Source organism: Mesoplodon mirus (assembly GCF_964341445.2).
Source record: "Mesoplodon mirus genome assembly, chromosome: 5".
In the NCBI taxonomy this organism is placed as follows: Eukaryota; Metazoa; Chordata; class Mammalia; order Artiodactyla; family Ziphiidae; genus Mesoplodon; species Mesoplodon mirus.
The window spans coordinates 154,208,372-154,227,990 of NC_138980.1; the positions used below are offsets into that span (position 1 = coordinate 154,208,372).

General features: G+C 36.0%; 1 protein-coding gene across 2 annotated transcripts in view; it reads right to left on the reverse strand.

Moving 5' to 3' along the window:
- Positions 1–8,462, reverse strand: part of NIPBL (NIPBL cohesin loading factor) — a 198,224-nt gene extending 189,762 nt beyond the window's left edge. For both annotated transcript variants that reach the window (XM_082621433.1, XM_082621434.1), the window contains exon 1: positions 8,137–8,462. The gene's annotated coding sequence lies outside the window, so the exon portion shown is untranslated. The remainder of the gene's footprint in view (positions 1–8,136) is intronic.
- Between the last annotated feature and the right edge of the window lie 11,157 nt (positions 8,463–19,619).

A 19,619-nucleotide genomic window follows, 5' to 3' on the forward strand; every position in this document is an offset into this window, starting at 1 on the left:
ATTATCTAAATTGTTATTATATATAATACTTAAATTAGCAAAGAAAACAAAAACTACAATAAATCAATCTTAAGCTTAAAACAAAGTATTTAGATACTTTCCCTCTTACAATAAATCCCAGTATCTTACTCTCAATTCTACTGCCCAAGGGAGCAAAACAAAAGCTCCTTCCTATGCTTTACAATCTTAACAGCTAAAAAAATAACTGTTTTAAGTTTTTCTTTGATTCTTTTAATACATAAGTTATATGATGTATGTATTGATTGGGATATATGTAAATACTATCATATAGTTTAATTCTAATTAATCAGTTCAACAAAAATGTAATGAATACCTATAGCACAGGACAAGCACTGTGATGGTGTTATAGACATAAAGATGGAAATGTCTCCTTGCTCTCATAGAGCTGGTGGTTTAGTATGTCTGAAAAACATAGGAACAAATTATTTTATCAAGAGATATAAGCAATAAACTGACAAATGCTATGAAATTAAATGGCCAGGGAAACTTAAACAAAAAAGGCCATGCTTTCTCTTTCTCCTTAAAAAAAAAATTCTGGTCCTTGAGCTGACGTTTTGAGAAGTAACACACCTCCAGAACAAAGTAAGAATGCTACCCTAATATACATGTTCACAGTTAGTGTCAATGCTTTTTCACCAGCAATATTTTGAACTTATGACGATCTCAGAATCTGAGGCCTTTTAAACTGCTCTAGGTTTCATTAACATTAACAATACCACCTATATTCACCAAGCTGTGTAAAAATCTGCTTGGGGGGGAGATAAAGACTGGACACTGACAGAGAGAGAAAGAGATATACAAGAAAAGGGAAAGAGAATATTAGTAGAGTTAAATAAAAAGCATATTGCATATATGTCTTTCAGGATAACCCGGAGTAGGTTACAGCATGAATACTGGATTCTCAATTCTTTTCTCAAAGGGAAAAAAATGATAGCAGTAGCTTTTAGGCCATTACATTTCAACTTTCAACCTTAAGAGTTTTCTGAGACATAGGCAGAACCCTGGGAAAAAGATTATGTTATGTGCAACAATTTTTTAAGAATAGTACTTTTTTTAATGGGAGTTAGAGCCAATATATACCCATGTAAAATTTCAATTTGGTCATTACCAAAGAAAAACTAAATTATGTATAGCCTATACTCATCATCAACTTCTTTAGGTAGAAACTGGCAATCCTATCAAAGAAAACTAAAAGCAGATTTTAAAATCCTGAAAGGGTTAAAATAGATAAGCAACAAGGATATACAGGATAGCACAGGGGATTATACCCATTATCTTATAATAACCTATAATGGAATATAATCTGCAAAAATACTGAATCAATATGCTGTACACCTAAAACTAACACAATATTGTAAATCAACTATACCTCAATTTAAAAAAAAACAAATAAAATAAAACATAGCAAATATAGGAAAAAACCAAGCAAAACAACAAATAAAATAAAATCCTGAAAGGGTTGCCAAGTAGCAGTGCTGAGAAAACTGAGTGTTGAAAAAACTCCTATTTCCTTACTAGGACTAATTTCAAGGACTTGTTTGTTTGTAAATAAAAAAATTAAATATACCATCATAAATATTAATATTTTTACAGTAAACTATAGTTTGAATTTTAATAATTCATTAGTGTTTCAAGCACTGCTAGTTTTTAAGGTATCTAGAATCAATGACTATTTTTAAAAAACAGTACTTATGAAGTACATATGCATTTTATTGGCACAAGACTAAAGAATTGAGAGTAGAAGTGACCCAAATGTGTTCATTCTAACGAAAAGGAATCCAGTATTTCAAAATTATGTCATAGCTTCTGAATTTCTCAGGAGAGGTAAAAGTATACAAAATTATTTTAATAAATAAATTAATCAATGTTGCTAATTCCATGTTTTTCCATTCTGTTAAAGTTTTTCCTTTCTGCCAAAAGGCAAATACATACAAAAGAAAATTTTTAAGAGTTTGCTATATCATGTTAAACGTTACACACACATAAGATGGCAAAAAAATTTACCTACATTAATTATGTTAAAAATTTAGTGTATTCTTGAGAATATTTTTTAATGCTTAACGTTTTTATAAAAAATAATTCAAGAATCACAATATTATGAAAATAAAGTGGCTTTTCCACATTTTCAAAAAATACAGCATGCATTATATTTAACATCAATATTCTATTTAAATGCACATCTGTACATAGAAACATTTTGTATATTTTGTATAGTGTAAAGTTAACAATGTGTGTTTTAAAAGACTAATCAGATAATGAATCAGCTATAACTGACCAAAAAACTTTAGAATTGCTCTTTTTAAGCCACAGGATAGCTTTATAAGCCACACAAGAAAAACAAGTCTCACTACTTTATAATCAAGCCTACTATTTTTTATCAAAACAAACAAACAAAAAAAAGTATTATAAATCTTGAAGAGACAGAGTGGTAGAATGGAAAGAATAGAAGTTTTAGAATTAGACATATTTGAGTTGGGATCCTATCTCTAACACTTGCTAGAATCGCCACCTTGGACAGGTTATTAAACATGATGAGCTCCAATTTCCTTGTCTGTAAAAAGAGAACATTATCACTAAAGTCATTGGATGGTTGGGAGGTAATCACGATAAACAGTGTAGTGGTTAAGGTTGGTGGGTGAAGCATCAACTCCGGAGTCCTTTCTCCACTTTCTTCCACTTGTTAGCTGTGTGACCTTAGTCACTTAATCATTCTATATCTTAGTTTTCTCAAATATCTTAGAGTAATAAATATAACCAAACTCATACTATACCTTGAAGAATTGAGAAAATCCATATAAAGCTCCTGGCACAGTTTTTGGCACATGGGAATCACTCAATAATATTACATATTACAAATGTAAGGCACTCAACACAATGCCTGACACAAAAAAAGATTTTAAATCTTAGCTTTCCTAAACTAAGTTCTAAATTACTTTTTTACTGTCTCTAAAATTCAAATTCACCCCTGAAGATAAACATATGCCATTAAGGATGAGAAAAAAATACTAGCTCAAGGTCTATAAAGGTATTCACTAAAAGACTCCCCATAAGAATGTATGTAATGGCAACAGCTCTGGAATAAGTGCACAACTTCCCAAGCTGAGAACTTCAAAACGATCCACATTCTTTGGCTATATAAATACTAGAATTTTTTAAAAGTGCCAGTCATACTAATTTATAGATTCATCTACTACAATACAAATTGGTCATATACATTTCTATGAATAAAATCACTCTAAAGCTCAATTTTCCCTTTCTAAAAAGATGCTTTGACAGTTTCAACTCAATATAAAAAACTTAAAAGAAGTAAAAAAAATTCAGATTAACAAACTCAAAATTAAAATGTAAGACAGTAAAGATGTGCTGACTTCAAAATTACTGAAATTATTATTAATATATATAGCATATATAGTCTGGACTCTATTTTAGTTCTATGCCTAAAGTACATTATTTCCCTGACAACATGACTTTTAAGTACTGATTCAACTGAGCAACTAAAGGATAGTAATTAAGAATTTACTAAAACTAGAAATGTGGAATCCTAAGTCCTTAAGAACAAATATAAATCAGACTGATCATACTAATAAGACAACAGACAATTTTCTGACATTTTCAGCCCCAGTTTCTTCATCTATAAATTGTGGATGATAATTGTTCCTATTTCAGGAGCCTGTTAGAAGAATTAAATGAGATAATATTGGGGGGTCATACACACGTTAACACAATTCCTGGAAAATAATAACCTCTCAAAATCCTACCTAGCTGGCAATGCTGTAACAAGAAATGATCTCTCCTAGTAATATCACTTTGGGAATAGAAAGAAACCTGCCTTAAAACATAATGCAATCCGACGAAACTCAATTCATTAAAACTGACTGCAGACTTGGTGTTTAAAATAGCATTTAAATCAATTAGAAACACTAAAATTCCACTCTGGCAGTTAAAAAACAGAATAAGAATAAAACTTTAAGGAGTCATTATTTACTACACATACAGTTAATTCACTTACACTCCTGAAGAGGGACATATGTAAATAAACTTAATCACCTGAACACCAAATATATACACACAAGGTCAAGATTTCTAATGTAAAAGTACTATTTTCATACCAGGAAAATACAACCAAAAGACAAGTATCATATCTCTCTATGGAGATGAGAAAAGCACCTTGGACTCAGATAACTGAAAAAAATCACAAATGGTATCAGTGTCAGCACTGAGCAATAATACCTAGCTTCATGACCAAAGCTCACAGGTTTCTTAAAGCAACATAATCTAATAAGAAACTCTTAAGAGTCAGAGAATACCTAATCTCCCACTGAGTCACTACATGAATCTCTACAAATCATGTGGCCTCTGAGTTTTTCATCAAAAAATGGAAATCACACTGGTCGTCTACCTTGCAGGGAAATGAGAATATTTATGAATGAACTCAGGTCACCCTGAAAAAGGACCGATTTAAAAATACAGAGAATAATTATTGGCATCCGCTAAAAATAGAAAAAAACTTTGTTCAAAAAGTATATTTTTAAATGATTTTTAAAAGCTACGTAAGACCATACATTACCACCAAAGCCAACTTAGTATGCTCAGGATATTAAAGATGTCAACTAAACACTTAATTACCAGGCTTCTATAAAATGTTCCTAGTCAGTAATTTCCTATTCGTTTTATGGCAAATAAATGTGATAAACGGAATTGAAGTTACATTTCTATGAAAAGAATTTTTATTTACCTCAGTCTTCCCAGTCACTTTATATAGAACTGAAATCTAACATTATTTTAAAAATTTCAGAATTACTTACAAATTATGCTTTTCCTAATAAGCAACAGAGTGCGGAAAGTTAAACGAAACTGTGTAAAACACAGATTCTTTAGTTTTTATTTACTCTTTATTATTAATTTTTACACCTTATTTTGGAAGAGTAAAAATACCACAATAGAGTATGTCAAAATATAACACAGATGGGTTCAAATGTTTCTATAGCAGTTTGATGATGAACTGGTACCAAAAAATTAAATATGAAATTAGTTTAGGAAGCCTTAGAAAATACATGTTTGAGTTGGGTAGTCTGGCTCCAAATAAAGAAAACTTCATGTTTGAATTGGTACAGCTTTGCTCATAATATTTTGAAATTTAATAATGATCATTATGCAGAAAACCAAAACTAGGCTTACTACCATACTGAAAACTTTCACTTTTCATCCCCAAAGAGAATCTGAAATAGCCTTTCTTCGAAGATAACTCTTTTCTTCTTAAAGGTGGACAGTATTATAATGATCCGTAGCACAGGTTCAAAAAGCTTTCGAATAACTTTAGTAAACAAATTTGTTGAATGGCTTTCAAAAGGAAGCATCCAATATACTCATCTCAAAACACTAGAAATAATTATTTACTATTCAACTTTAATTTGATTTACTAGACTTTCCTGATATACTTTAAAACTACTTCCTTTTCAAGTAATTATTATAAGTTACTGGTAACTCTGCAGACTCAAAAGAAACAATAAACCATACTGTTGAAATTTCCTCTAAGTATATTATGAAATATTTATCCTATAATATAACCAGCATTATAAGATTTCTGGAACACTTATAGTTGTTTCCTTTCGCTGAATTAAAAAAAAAAAAAATGGAAATACAAGATTAGCCACGGGTGACTATCCCGACCAATACAGGGGAGGTCGAGCAGACTATTCCTAATCTCTAGGGAAACACAAATTATTCCTTCCAACTAAGTTATCAAAAAGGTAAAGCTCAAGTTTAGGTTTTACTCAAGTTTCACAATGTCTCCTTTAAAAATAATCTATTTAATTGGTTTGGACTGAACAAAAAATATTTTCAATGTAATTTAAAGAAATATTTATGGTATCTGAACGAAAGCTATCACACAACCTATATTACTTACAGATTACTAAATATGTAGAATTAGGAAAATAAGGTCTGATAAGAACTAATTTACTTTAATTCCAAAGTCACAATAAAAAATCAGTCACATAAACAGACATCTAATATACTGATTTAAACATCTGTGTAAGAAAGCTCCCTTTAACTATATAAAACGCTAAAGATAAGTTGTTTCTGCTGATGAAAACTAAGCAAGCAGAACTCCTCTTTCCATTACCTTTAGTAGAAGTATGTTCATCCCTTGACATAGGTCTCAGTATTTTAAGTTGTAAAGACAATCGCAGGTTCATAAAGGGCCTTTTAAACATTTACATTGAAGCCCTTACCCCGCCTCCCACCCCCAAATCCTCCGCTTAACAAGTGAACTGTTCCTACCTTCTGTATTCTTCCCCCCCTCCCCAGCCCCCATTCGCGTGCCCCCCACCCAGTGTAGGCCTGAGGCCCTGTAGCAAACAGTGTCTAACAGGAGCAGGCAGCACAAAGACAGGAATGGGAGATTAGTGGGAGGGAGGGAGGCCGGGATTGGGGCTCAGCAGGAGCTTCAGGCTTTTTAAAATTCAAACTGCTCCCTGACCAATACAAATCACGGACACGCTACTGACTACTACACGGATTTATAGCATTAAAAACATGCCTCGTACGTGACAGCTATATTAACTTCACTCTTTTTAACATTTATCCATACGTTTGCAGGAAATGTGGAACAATTTATTTTAAGCAGAGGGCCAAACTCAAAAACAACCTTCAGAAAAGTTACTTCTACAATGACAATAATAATTCAATGAGACACAAAAAATTCGAACCAATGTTAACACCCACTAATAAAACAAGGGACTTTTTTGATCAGTGTTGCTTCATTTTAAGCAATGAAAGTTTTCCTTCAGTGACTATGAGACAAAGTATCAAAACGGTCTAACCCAAGTACATTTATTTTTCTGTGCAACTTGTATGGCTGAGGACTTTTAAATTGGTTTTTCCCTAATGCCAACCTACATTACCAACGCCTCCATAAGCAAGACCTAAACACTTATTTGTGAACTAGAATTTAAGATAGAACTGATCTTTTTCTCCAGCATTTACAGATACATTTGACCTATTAAAATGACACCTCTCTCATTACACAGTCAAACATCATGGGCACAAACAGCCAATGACAATCCTGGGACCTCAAGAAGATCTGCCCTGACATGAAAGGATGGCACCTTCTACATTTTTTTTTAACCTCCCAGGGATTTTAAGCATAACTTAATTTCTATCCTTCTAAAGAAAATTCGTTGTACCTGTATCTCAGCACAATTCTCAGAACATTTAAAAAATCTTTTTTAAGCTTCTACACGTTTAGATCAGGAAGTACCTAAGTGTGTTATGTATAATCGTTTAAAACTGTCCTTATACAACGCACACAAATATAAAGTGGCCGGGTAAACCTGTCAAGTACTTTATACTTGTCTTTGAATAAAAAGTCCATGTGCAACACACTGTCAAACACCAACATAAAAGCTCTTTGCGTGGGTGGGGGTCATATGCAGTGTCTACCACACTACGGGTTCCTATATGAAATATTCATGTGGACGACTTAATTCTTTTTAAAAAGAAAATGAGTCTTTATTAACTTTCCAGCGTCCAAACAAGTTTTACACAGGAAAAGAATTACCACTGGATCCGTGTCTGAGTATTTACATTTGTCTCACTAACTGAAACTACTTCCTCCCTTCATGGGGTCACAGGGGGAAGAAGGGGGGTTGTTTGTTTCACTGGGACGTTCCCCACTCCCGGACCAGGAAAGTTGTAAATATGGGGACGGTCAACGCACATTTGCTGTTAGTTGTATTGTTTCCGCCTCCTCACTAGCTACGGCTCCTCTCCCGGGCGAGGCCTGTCACCGACCAGCAGTAGCTCCGCTCAGCCCGAAGCTCTCCTAATCCCCGAGCTCAAGTAGATTCCGCTGGCCCGCGGCCTGCACTCTCCGCCGGGCCTACGCCTCCCCGGCCGCCCGGCAGGAGCCCAGTCCCCGCCACCGGAGCCGGCCGGGAGAGGGTACCAAACCACCGCCACCCAGGGCGGCTGCCACCAGAGAGGAGCGAACTCTAGACTCGCCCGTGGAGGAGACCTGGGGCCGCTAAGGAAACGGCGGGGAGGGGAGCGAGGAGGAGAGACGCTGAGGACCTGGCGCCGCCGCCGCCGCCGAAATAAAGAGCAGGAATTTACCTGGGCGAATCGGCGTCTGAATCCAAGGGGAGGCCGAGGCCGCTGTGGCGAGAGACTATAATCCGGGCCGGGAGGGGGGGTGGCTACGGCTCCTCTTCCGTCTCCTCAGTGCGGGGAACATGTAGAGCCGGGGGGAGACCAGCCGAGAAGACAAATCGCTGCTTCTTCTTCCTCCTCCTCCTCCTTCTCCCACATAGAAACACTCACAAACACCCGACCGGGGGCCCGAGCTACCGGGGGGGCATCGCCGCCGGCCCGGGAACCAATCCTCCAGTCGGCGGGGGCGTCCCTCCCTGCGGCTTGGTGGTGTCGGGTGAGTCGGTACCGACGGAGGGAGGGGGGGAGGGCGGGGGGGGAAGGAGCCCAGTGTGTGTGTCTCTCTCGTTTCGTCTCTCCCTCTCAGAACAAAATGCCGACCGGAAGTGCAGCTGCAGGAATGACTCCCTCCGCCGGCGCCAAACACTAACAACCACCCCCTCTTCCCCACTCCACTTCCGCCACCGCCGCGCCGCCGCCGCCACTTCGGCTCGCGTCTTCGGCTGCGCCGCACCGCACGGCCCGCTCCGCTCCGCACCGCACCCGGGGCCGGGCGGCGGCCGGCAGCAAGGCGGCGGCGGCGGCTCTCCTCTACGCTCTTCTCCTCAGGGCGGCTGTGGATGTTACCTTTTAGTGTCGATCCTGCGGAGCGGCGTTTTCGCTGCGGCAGGGGCGGGCCGGGTCTTCCCGGTCTTTATTTTCCTGGAGGCCGACCGGAGCGGGGCCCGAGTTCGGTGGCGGTTGAGTGCATGGGGGGCGGTCAGGCCCGGACCGTCTCGCAGCCCGCGCACGCCGCCCCAGCTGCTCGTCTTTAGCTCTCGGGAGCCGAGCTCGGGGCGGCCACGTAGAGGACGCCCGCTATCCGACGGCGACCGAGCATTTTTTAAATGATGTCCCTGCAGCCGGGTGGATGGATGTATCGTATTGTACACCTTTCTCTCCTTTGAGAGGCCAGACTTTACGCCCGTCTCTGCTTTATTTCTGAGGAGTGAGAACGCAACGCGTGGAGGAGACGAAGATTCTCAGCTGGATTGAAATGGAACCGTGTTTGTGATGCATATATTTCTGGAAATATGTGGTCTTTTCTGGTCTTGCATTTTGTTGCCGGTGGTTTTGGCTCTTGCCTAGCAGTCGGGAGAAGGGCCTGTAGGCGACGCTGTTCGAGCGAGGAGCCGGTCCGCGCCCCCCTCTAGGTGTGGGTGGAGCCGAGCGCGCGGGGAGAGCCGGCGGAGTGCGGGCCGCGGGGGGGCCTGGGGCCAGCCGATTTCAGACTTCGTTTTCCTTTACGTTCGAAACAGTGCGGTACTGGCCAAGGCTGGAGTACAAATGTGATTATGTGTACAGTTCCAAGCCTCCTGTAGTCTCTGACTGAAACACGTGAAATAACTTTACCGTACAGGTCACTATTCAGTTTACTTCTGTACATTAAAAGGGGGCTATTCTTCAGGTAAAAAGTGCATAGGTAAGCGAATTTTACTGAAACGGGACGAAATTTGTGTTATATTTTCATGAGTTTACTTAAATGGTATGTTAATTATATATGCATATGTACCGGTACGCTGAAAGTAAATAGGAAAAATTTTCCCCACAGGTTATTCCTTTTGCCTCACATCACTCGAAGGACTAAATCAGGTCTTGTCACTCCTTGACTCTAGACCCTGCCATTGTTCAGCTGGGAGTAAAAGCCAAAGCCTTGACCGCGGCCTAAAGGCGGTGCGCGCGGTGGGGCCGGGGGAGGCTGCCTCGGCCGCCTTGCAGGCAGGACGTCTGTCCTGGCTTTGCCTTCGGCCAGGCTCTTTCCCCAAGGACCACAGAGTTGGCTGCCTCACCTTCAGGATTTTGCGCAACTGTGTCCTCGGGGCTCCGTGGCCACTCTTTAAACTGCAAGTGCCCGGTCCCTTTTCCCCATTTTTATCCTTCAGGCGTTCTGCATATCTTACATGTTTATCTCGTTATCTGTTTTCACCAATAGAATAACGTAAGCTCTAGGAGGGCGAGGTTTTTTTTTTTTTCTCCACTGTTGTTTTGTGGAGAAAATAATTCCTGACACACACAGTAGATGCTTAATATTTGGTTAATGAATGAATGACGATTGTAAGGGCCCTGACCCCACCCACACATACACCAGTTTCTGAACTCTGTCCCTTACATATGTATATACTTACACACTACAGAGAACTTTATGAAAGATTTGTGGGGGAAAAAAAAACCCTAGGGGAAAAAAAGTTTATTACAAAGTTCTAGGAAACGGTACTACTTCTAGACATTGAAAGCCGTCCACAGCAACACCAGAAGCCCACAAACTGTGATAATTATTTGTTTTGGGGTTTCTGTAAATGGGCTTGCTAGAGGACAGTGCATTATTGGGTTATATGATCGTATGCATACTGGGGCAGTTAGCTTTCTCTCTTCCTGAATGACAACCTGCGTTCTTCATCCAGTCTGTCCTCTTTCTTGCAAAATCGTTTAATCATTTAATCACTAAATTAAAGTCTGAAAATTTGGTTGGCTTAGCCCAAATCCAGCACTACTGTAAAAGTTCATTCAGCAAGTATCTATCGGGCACAAAATGTGTGCCCGGCACAAAGATTCAAAAGGTGCTGTGTTTCTGAGGCTTAAAGGACCACATATGGCTACTTCGGTTACTACTCAGTTATGCTGTCAAGCAAAGCAAACGCTAGTGAGATTTATTTTTACAGTTTCCTTCTGAAGAAAAGGTTCAGTGAATGCTGAGGTCAGGCTTAGTGTGGATATTTTAATCCACCTCTTAGTTTGCTGTTCATTTACATTTACTTACTTTATGATAAGCACCAGCTATACCAATAAATTAATTGATAAATGATTTTTGAAAACTGAAACAAATTGAGAATTTTTATTTTCTAGTGGTTGGATTAACAGGGCTTTTAAATTAAAATACAAATGCCAGGAAACTAACAACTATGCTATAAGCCTTTGGCAGTGATATTACAAATAATCATATTTCATGTATGGAATTTTTGGACAAGAAAAGGTATTTTATAACCATTAATACAATTAATTAGACACTGTTTAGTAAATCCGTTTGTTCATTATAAGTGTACCTTTTAATCTTAAAGAATAGCTTTAATATATGAATGGTTCAGAATATGTTTTTTGTTCATTTTCAAAATACTAAAATTTCAGTTTGCTTAGAGAAGCACCATTATCTTCTTATATACTTCCTTAAATGTTACTGGTAAGCTGATAATTTTGCATGTCCAGGTAACAAAAGTCTTGGCATTATTGTAGCATTTAATTTAAAATTGTAGATATTTTTTAGTTTCTTCCCTCATTTATTAAGGACTTAACTAGGTGCTATAATTAGCTTTACAATAGGCACCTCCTAAACATTAGTGAATTAAAAATAGACAGGGTCCCTGCCTTTAAGTGTTTTAACTTGTATATAGTTTATACCAATTTTGTTCCAAATCATAGAATTAATGAAATTGTTTCAATGCATATCAGGATATTTCTCCATTAAATCAAGTGTTTTGCTTGCTTAAATTTAAGTATCCAAGTTGAGATCTTGTGTAGACTATTAATATAATCTTAGTTTTCTCTATTTCATTGCTTTGTTTCTTGGTGTTTGTTTTTTGGGGGTCTTTTTGCTTAATAATTATTTTCCTCACCACCATCTATTTATTTTGCTCTTACATTTTAAAACCTTTATGTCCAAAATCAGTTGATTTATGGTGGGCTTATGTTTCATTGTTAGATCATTGATGTATAAATTCTTAGTTTGTAGGGTAGCCCAGTAAACCTTTAATCTGACCTAATATTGCCTCCTTGCTTTAAGTACTGGGTTGCACTACTCATTTTATTTGCCAAGGAGATTCCTGGATATTCCCGTATGTATTCTTGATCAATAAACTGCAAAAGATTTTAATAAAATATTTTAAAACGGATTTTAAGTATTAACTACTGAATGTCATCAACAGGAATTGGTACAATTGGCAAATTATGAATTATTTTTATTGAAAATATTTTTCTTTAAGATAAATACAATTTGCCATAAAGTGATAGGAATAAAAAATTTTAGAAAATAATTTTCTTCTCATTTTTTTCTACCAGTTTTATCATTTGTTAGTGATAAAATTAACTTATAGGAACAGATTTTGAAAAACTAGACATGTAGTGTATATACGTTTCATAGATTATTTCAAACTACCAAAATTATTTCACATATCGGATAATTAAAGTTACTTTTAGGATGATTTTTATCTTAAACTTTGACAAAGTATTAATTGTAGCTGTTGATTTGAGGGTGAGCTACAAAAATATCAAATAGTCTGTAAATATTTCTATTCACGTTCTCAAAGTAAATACCTTTATCAAATTTGTGATAGTGTTTATGAAGGTTATTCAACATATCTTATCCATTTTTGTTAAGATGATAGAAATGAATGGTTTTTCCCCTGAATGACTTAGTTCATGTTGGCCTTGGAGAACAGGCTTTGTCTTTTCATGAATCCTTCTCGCCTCTAATTAAGGATTTTCTCTAAATTCATAGATTTTATTATTCATGCTATCCATTTATAATCCTGTGACTTTCCTATATTGTTGTTTATATTTTTGTGTAGCTATTCCTTATGTTCCTGGATCAAAGTGACTAGTTCTGTGTTATACTACATTGCAAGTTTCACTGTGCATTGCATTACTGTAGGGCCCTCAAAAAGTGTACTTCTGAAATATAAATTCAATATAAAATTATTTAGGGTCATTAAATCATCATGAAAGCCTCATCTTAATGGAACCTATGCATATGCTGAATGTGAACCAGAGAATTAAACTCTACACACATTTTAATACTAAACTAATCTGGAACAACACTGTTTAAAAAAAGATTTTATCGATGAAGGAAAAATACAAAATCCATTAAAAACTTAACATCTAAAATAGGTATGAAGGGAGTGCTTATTATGCACATTTCAAAGCACCTCCTCTGGACCAGTGTTTTAAAACTGGGTCATGTACCATTATGGGTCATGAAATAAATTCAATGGGTTGAGACTAACGTTTTTTATTTGAAATAGAGGAAAGAATAGAAAATCTAAGAGTACATCACACATGGTAAAGTCTGTATTTATAAACATTCATTCCATTTATGTGTGTGCATGTGCTGAGTTACCTTGTAAAATATATTTTTTATTCTGGGTATAGGCCAGAAAAAGTAGTGTTTTATCTACCGTTCAGATTTTCCTTTACTTCCCCCCTTAGAAAATGAAAAAGAAAAATGCTAGAAAGTTCTGATTGCCTATGAAATAGTGAGGAATTTTAGAGGAGGCACTAGGATATTTTAGAGAAGTTTGATATTGGTTACAGAAAGGTGATCTTAAGGTAAGAGGTAGGTAATAAACTATGTATCAATGGAAACATCAAATTTGGTTGAAGTTGTGAGAAGGAATTATTTTCCTAGTGGAGCTAAATTTGGTGTGTTTAGGTCCATAACTATTTTCTTACTGATTTGTTGTAGCACATTTTCTAGTCTCAGATGCCCAATACAGCAAAATAATAAATAAAAGGCAAAAAATGTTTATCTGTTTCTTCCCACCTTCCCTTCAATCTCAAAACAAATATTAACTAGTCATAGGAGTACAAAGCAAACTGCTACCTTCACAAAGTGATTATCATACAAACAAGTTATTCCCTGAAAATGAAACTCCTCCTGAAAAATAACAAACTTTCAATAAGGTTTTTCTCTCTAGCCAAAGTAAATAATTTCTTTAAGTAAATAGTTAACTTTCATTTGCCACCTAGCTCATCTATATATTTAAATAAATGTACTTAAAACTGTGTACAGAATTTAAAAGGGAAATTTTAAAATGAGAGAATTGTGTATAGAATTAAAAGGGAGGCAATATACTGTGATCAGTGGGATGAAAACTACCTACCAAACAGAAAATGAGAATTATGTTATACTGAAATGTTTTAATAAAATTTAGACATTTTGAAAAATTTAAACATTTCATTACCATTTCACCTTATTTCATTATAGATTTCAGTATTGTAATGTTGGTGAGCGTTAATGACAGGTTTTTTTCAGACATATGATACCAGCTCCCTTTTGATTATAGATGTTTAAGGCCTAGTTTGATTAAAACCTTAGCTAAACACAATATTTTCTAGAGAACTGACATGAGAATCTCGAACTCAATTATTGAACCAAAGCTTATTCACCCCAAATATTTCACCAATACAAATATGTATCCTATTGAACTAAGAAAGGAATTATATTACTAACCAGCAGAGGGAGCCAAGTCAGTCCTGAAAGATAGGAGTGTAAAGAAAGACCACATGACTTCCTGTTGTGAGTTTGTTGTGGCAGCTGTTCAGTTTAGTCTACCAAAAAGCCAAGTAGAAGGCTAAGAAGGCTACCAATGTATCAGATGTGGATAGGGTGACAATTCTGTCAAAATTACGTTGCAGGAAGCAAACTGAAAGGAAACACTTATGCTTAAGTTAAGGGCAGCCCTGCGAAGAATGTGTAGTATAAGAATTCTTTAAAAACAGATGTTAAAAACTAAATGAGTAAAATATGCAAACTAACTGGTTTTCTTTCTACTATAGGTGGTGAAACTTAGGTGGATCAGAACAAAGCAATGATAAGCTTATCAACCATTAAGCAGAAGCAATTCAAGTAGAAATAGAAAAGTGGAAATGTCTCGGTGTTATAACCTAAGATGGAAAACCAAAGAAAAAGTACCTAGGGCCATGATGAATTACTCACTAGATGTAACAGTAAGCCATTTCTTAATAATTCCATCTTTATTGAAAGCTGAAATTAGTCTCTAATAGGCACATTATAAAATGATCAAGTTGGCACAAATAGATTGATCTTACATTAAAATTGTATGTACTTTGATAATCTAAAAAAGGATAAATTTTAATAAAGAATGATTACAGTGAATTAATATGAGGTGATTTTTCACTTTAAAAATAAAAAATAGAATTGTTTCCATTACGCTTTATAAACAACAAAAAGTAATACCTTGATTTGTGACATGTTTGGAGGAATATAGTAGCTAAATGACAGTTGTATTGTCAGCTTATTTAATATCTTCTAAGTACCTCAAAATCCCTGATAGAATGATTATTCAAAGTAAAATTGTAAGAGCTGGGTGTTAGCTAACTGTATTAAAATTTAAAAATTTAAAGGCCCAAACAATTTTAGTTTAATAAACTAAATAATGGTAGTCTAGCCACTTACTCATTGTAAGGTTTGTGGAAACATACTGTCCAAAGCATAGGACAATGGATTCAGGGAGATTTTAGCTATAGGTATATTTACTTATGTGTTTGTTCATTCTAAAAATATACTTCTTGAACACGTACTATCTCCACAGGACAGGGAGCATGTATTCATTATGAACTAGACAAAATTCTTACATCTTGTTGAAAGATTTCATTTCATTAATATTATGTGAATAGTCATAGAAATTCAATATGCAGCCCATTGAATCCAAGGAGATGGCACTTAGAAGTAAATCATTTAATATTGAGTACCAGAAGGTAGACTGTAAACCTCTGTAAGTCAGTTCTTTTATAATACTACATTATACTGACATTATATATTGTCATCTGGTGTCAAGTCAGTTAATCACAGCAATAATATCCAATAAGTAAAATATATCTAATAGCAGCTGTAGAGACATTTTAGTGCTAAAAAAGAATTCAACCAGTATTACTACTAATTATGTGCTTCTTTTACACATAAGTTGCTATAAATATGGGCTATTAGAATTGCATAAACTGACTTCCCTGGTGGAGCAGTGGTTAAGAATCCGACTGCCAATGCAGGGGATATGGGTTCTATCCCTGGTCTGGGAAGATCACACATGCTGTGGAGCAGCTAAGCCCGTGAGCCACAATTAGTGAAGCCCGTGAGCCACAACTAGTGAAGCCCATGCTCCGCAACAAGAGAAGCCACTGTAATGAGAAGCCCGCGCACCACAATGAAGAGTAGCCCCTACTCGCCACAACTAGAGAAAGCCTGCGCGCAGCAACGAAGACCCAACGCAGCCAAAAATAAATAAATAAATAAATTTTTTAAAAATTGCATAAACAGCCTGACCTTTTAATTATATTTTAAATTTTGTTAGTGTTTTCACCCATGGAAAATGCTATACTGATCTTTTAAAAATTTCATTAATAAAGTGGCAATAGCTTTGCCGTGAACCATTTTTTTATTGATAAGCATAATAATGGGTTAATTCATCAAAATTCAATAAAAACTATTAACTTTGTCACCAAAGTCAACATTTCAGAGTCTAAAATACGTAGTATGTTTTTCTGCTTTATCTAGTTTTTATTTAACAATCTAAAGCTCTGTAAAGATAAAACCAAAAGAAGGAAAGAAAATAGCTCATACCTTATCTTATTCCAGAGTAGGGAATGGTGACAGATTAGGAAAAGCACCCAAACACTGACTTCCAGTGAACAAAATGAGGTCTGAGTAAAGAATTTTGCTTTCCCTAAAAAAAATTAAATACAACATTTTAGTCAGGAATTTATACCCACACATGAATACTGTTTTCAATGCTGCACTTGAGACATTTGAACTATTTTATTTTCTCTTTGAAAAAACAACACCAAAATCCAAATTGCTTTAGTAGTCATGTTTCTAGTTTATCAACTTCTTTTGGTCTTACACTGTTGAATTCTGCATCTCTTCTAAAGCACCTCTCTGGTGTAGCCTCCTCCCTAATTCAATCATCAACATTCATTAGCTTTCTCCAATATATTCAGCTGATTTCTCATGATCATATCCAGACAAACTATGTAACTTTTGCTTTATGTAAGGAGAAATAGCTTATTATGAATTTAGAAGAGCTATAGTAGTACTTGACAATACTTTATATATGCAAAAGTATTTTTAATTTGAAGAACCTACTGCACATCTTGTAGGCGTTATGTAAAAAATTTTAATGTCTATTTTGTTTTAGTTTAGAATTGATAATGATTTAATGTTTAATCTTGTGTTTACATTAAATATTTTGGGCTTTAATTCTCCCTATAATATTGCTGTAAAAACATGGTTGTGAAATCTCGGTTTAATAAATGCTCACCAGAAAACCGGTTTGAAATTATTCTGACTACAATGTAACTATTATATTCAGTATGGCAAGAGTTAAGTGTGACCTCTGAATAAATGTGTCTTTAATTCTGAGTATCAGAAGACAAGGTGCTTCTTAAAGAAATTTTGAATTTGTATATCCAAAGTTAAGAGATAAGTGTTTTTTACTTACATTTACAACATTTTTACTGTAGATCCTTCATTTGACAAGCATGTACCCAGCACCTATCTACTGGAAACAGTGAATCCAAATGAATAACCTTGTCTCTTTCTTCATACAACTCACAGCCAAGAGGAAGACTAGATCAAATACCCTTAAAACAGTGAAATAAATGACTATGAGTTGTATCAAAAGTGCTATGAAAGTACTAAAGATACCTGGAGGTTTTGAGAAAAGCTTCACAGGAGAGGTAAAATTTGAACATTAGTAGAGGAGAAGTAATTTTCCAGGCAAAGAAAGACAGGAAGAAAGGAAATCAACCATTCTAAAGAGGAAGAGGAACATATAAAAAGGTATAAAATTGGGAGATTGGGATTGACACATACACACTACTATATATAAAATAGATAACTAATAAGGACCTACTGTATAGCACAGGGAACTCTACTCAATACTCTGTAATGACCTATATGGGAAAAGAATTTAAAAAAGAGTTGATATATGTATATGTATAACTGATTCACTTTGCTGTACAGCAGAAAGTAACACAACATTGTAAATTAACTATACTCCAATAAAAAATTTTAAAAAAAAATAAAAAGGTATAGATGCATAAGTAAGTTCCTTGTATTTCATAATCTGAAAATTGGTTTGGTTAGAATGCAGGTTAGGTAAGGAGTCTGGGATCTGCTTACTCCAGTATAGTGTTTGGATTTTATCCCACACTCAACAGGTAAACATTAAAAAATTTTACACCCAAGATAATATGATAAAATTTGCATTTCAGAATCACTCTGCAAATTAACATTAAAAAGTACCTATTGGGGCTTCCCTGGTGGCGCAGTGGTTGAGAGTCCGCCTGCCGATGCTAGGGGACATGGGTTCGTGCTCCGGTCCGGGAAGATCCCACATGCCGCGGAGCGGCTAGGCCCGTGAGCCATGGCCGCTGAGCCTGCGCGTCCGGAGCCTGTGCTTCGCAACGGGAGAGGCCACAACAGTGAGAGGCCCGCATACCGCAAAAAAAAAAAAAAAAAAAAAAAGTACCTATTGCATTACCAAAAAAATAAAAGTATGAACCTGCAAGTTTCATACTATTTAGAAATATATTCTGAGTATTCATACTCTTTGTACTCATACTCTTTGACACAGAACTTTCTCACTTGGACTCTTGATGTGGCTTTTTAAATTTCAATTAAAGCAGAAAGAAGCTTAGGAAACTGAATGAAGGAAAGATGCTATGTGAGAGAGGCTGGAGAAATGTGAATAAGAAAGCTAATGTAATTATTCAAGTGAGACAATGAAGGCTGGGTTATGGGAGCATGGCTAGAGAGATGGAGGTAGATTTGAAAGATAAACTAGAATTGAGGACTCCTTGAACCAATGAATGTGTAAAGTAAGATAAAGTGGGGAGGGGAGGACTCAAGGATTACTGACAATTCAGATTTAGTTCTTTAAAAGGGCTCTGGTGTCAACAAATGAGATAATACATACAAGAGAAAGTGCAGGCTGAGAGCAGAGAGGAGTAAGAATAAATTTGAGTTAAATTAAATCCGAGTTGCCTATTAGACTCCCAGTAAGAAATATCCAATAGGCAGCTGAAAATATGTGTGGATACTTGGGAGCTAGGGATAAAGACGTGAGAGTCATCTTCACATAGATGATAGCTGAAGCCACAGAGTTGAACCCAGGGAGAGTTTATAAAATGAGAAAGAGCCAAAGAATTATAAGGACTACGAAGGAAAAAGCAAGCTACCTAAGTTTGCTATGGCTTAATAATCCACCACTTTCCCCCTAAAATATTTGAAAAGAACCCTTTTTATTTATAACACATTTAGTTAAATATTATTAAATATTATAACAGATGCTTGGCTCTAAAACCAATAACTTATAAAATATTACCTAATCTTGGAAGTACTCAATTACTGTCTCTTTCTCTTACATTTTACTTGGAAATGGGGGAGTAAGAGAACAGAGGTTGATTTCTTAAAAGAGAATAATAGAAAAGGTTAATGACATTTTATTTTTAAGAAGCAAATTATTCTTAACATTATATAATATTTACAACCCAGATCTAGAAAGTTTAGTAACAGCGTCCAAACTTGCCAAGTAGTTTCTGCTATACTAGCCCCAATGTGCCACTCCAGTCCAATCCGCAAGCCTATCTACCTGACTATTCTTGCTGTTTTCACTTAGATC